Consider the following 2,969-nt stretch of genomic DNA (forward strand, 5'->3'; position numbering starts at 1 on the left):
ATATATATATATATATATATATATATATATACACTGCGAGAGGGGTAAAGAGAGATTGAGAGAAAGAGAAAAATGACAGAAAGAGAGAGAGAGGTAGGCTATATATAACCCTAGAATATTTTCGATAACTACAATTATAACATAAGCAATGGTGTTAGGCACAGTAAGCAAGTTGTGATAATGTTATAATGTATCATTTTCGTCATTAGTTTAAACATTCTAAATATTTCCTCTTTAATTCCCAAATCATCAAATTAGCATTCTGCCAAAAGAGCGGCAATTAATTTCCATTTTATTAGCGATATAAAATATAATTATCGCAATGAAAATTCACATACTTTTAGAATTTCTTCAGAGAAGTGTTTTCCTATATTCAGTAGGATACTTATACACGCAGTAAATGACATTGAGGTTTCTACTAGAACGTTCCAAAATAACGATGCATAAATGCGTAACGATGTAGAATTAAATTTCTAAGAAGCTTCTACACAGTTTATACCTAAAAATATATAGAACTCAAAAACTAAACTTGTCAATTCTACTTCATTTTGGTAATATTTTTGAACCTGTGGAAGATACACGAGATGTCGAAATATCGTTCACTTGATAACAATGGCACTCTTCAGTTTTGCTTCTATATTTCCTGAAGGACTAACCTCAATCTTATAAATATTACCAAAATGAAGTAGATTGACAAGTCTATTTTATTTTTTTAACTTGTAGAAGACACACGAGATGTCTAAATATCGTTCACTTGATAACAATGGCACTTTTCTTGCTTCTATATTTCCGGAAGGACTAACCTCAATCCTATAAACATTACCAAAATGAAGTAGATTGACAAGTTTATTTTATTTTTTGAACCTGTGGAAGAGATAAGAGATGCCGAAATATCATTCACTTGATAACACTAGCACTTTTCTCTTTTTGCTTCTGTATTTCCTGGAGGACTAACCTCAATCCTATAAATATTACTATTATTATTAATATTATTATTCAGTAGTTTTACTTTTGTCACGGGCTTCTACTGCACTACGGAGTGCAGCTCTGTATTCCTTAGTTATGGACTGTGGTTTGTTTTGGTACTGTAATTTTCACTCTATTGAAAGTGCTTTACGTAGGATGTGTGCGGTGCCTAGTAGTACTATTTTCTGTATGTTCCATATAGTTTCGCAAATCCTGGTGTTTTGGGTTATGTGTCTGTATGTTTTCTAAAAATACCTAATCCACGTATTATTATAGGGAGCATTTCTAATTTTAGGCTCCAGGCTCGTGTTTAGAGTTTCTCCGTCTCTTTTAGAGTTGCATTGTCATTTGTTGGGATTATTATTATAATTGCTATCATTATCATCATTATTATTGGCGATGAGGTAACAAAGTCGTTAGCATGCTGAACGATATGCTTAGCGGTATTTTCCCCTTCGCTACGTCATAATTTCTCGCCATATCGCGGTTCACCTATTGCGTTTCACCTATCGCGTTTCACTTGTCGCGGTTCACCCATCGTGCTTCATTATTCAAGTTTACGGTGATTCCTCTGTGGTGTTGGTTTGCATTTATGATAAAATAAATATATACAAATTATAAAAATAATAAAAATATATACAGTACAGTACTGTTTCTACTTTGGGGATTTTCACCTTTTGCGAGTTGCTTTGGAACATAACACGCGTGATAGTCGATGGAAAGATAAATATATAGATAGATATATAGTTATATGCGTAAATATACGCGCAAACCCACAACCCACACGCACGCACACATTATTTGTTGCGAACGTTTATTATTTCTGCTCTTTTATGTACTTCTATGTATTTATTCCTTCCATTTCTGATGCCAGTGTTTCAAGGAATACCGTAGCGATATGATGCATTCATTCAGTATCCTCCAGTATAACCGTTTGGTAAGAAGTTAAACTTTGAAAGCTTTACTCGCCAGTTTTTGCATTTTCAGCGACAGTCTTTTCCAATTCCAGTTGTGCTGCTTTTCCTGAAAATAATTGGCATGTGTCTCCAAATAAGCCACTACCATTTTCTTTTGTATCTCCAATTAATTGAAATACATGTTGTTCCATTTATGAACTCATTGTTCAAAGTTAAGAATAATGTGAGTCGAAAGTCCAGTGGTCAGAATATTTTGTTTTCCTTCTCTACTGAAATATGAATTGCTACCTACCTTTTCATTTATAGTGAATTATATAATTCTTAAATATTAAATGTTTCCTTGCTGCCATATTGTGCCCCTAGCAAAATGATTTCGCGTATGTTTACTAAATCTTGACAAATGTTGTGTGCTAAGAAAATTTTGTCATAGCTGAGAGATATTTGATCTATCATATATGTTGATATATAGGCCTGTAACCAATTTGAAACGATTGAAGTAAATTTTTAATATTGTATGACACAAACGAACACATATTTTGAATAAAACAGAATGATTAATGTTCTCTAGTCGTTATTTCTTAGAAACTGTTAGGTATCTGAAGCAACATCTTCATGTTAAAATATAAATCTACAAATTTGGGAGTCATTCTAAGAGAATTGAAAAATCTAAATTTAGAGAAGGTTTCTATGCTTAAAGTAAAGTGTTTCGGTTCCGAGTGAAGACCTGTTGTGGTTTTCACTTGTTCGAGATGTTTCTCTTGTTTAATGTACATAGTAAAAAAATAGCAATACAGAGAAATACAGCCGCACGGATGTATATGTGTGTGTGCGTGTGCGCATGCATTGCAAATAGATGTATAAGCTTTTATCCTATCTTGACCACAGAAAATAGTTTTATGTTAGGATATATAAGACATAATAACGGGGGGGGGGCATTGGAATGCAGGCCATGCTGCAGCACAGTCTCTTGAATTTTGAATCGAAATAATCAACGCAAATGCTTCTTTTTAAGCCTAGTTCCTAGTTATAATTCTATCGGTTTCTTTTGCCGAACAGCTTCGTTACGTGTCCTATATATATATATAT

The sequence above is a fragment of the Octopus bimaculoides genome, chromosome 3, assembly GCF_001194135.2.
Source record: "Octopus bimaculoides isolate UCB-OBI-ISO-001 chromosome 3, ASM119413v2, whole genome shotgun sequence".
Classification (NCBI taxonomy): Eukaryota; Metazoa; Mollusca; class Cephalopoda; order Octopoda; family Octopodidae; genus Octopus; species Octopus bimaculoides.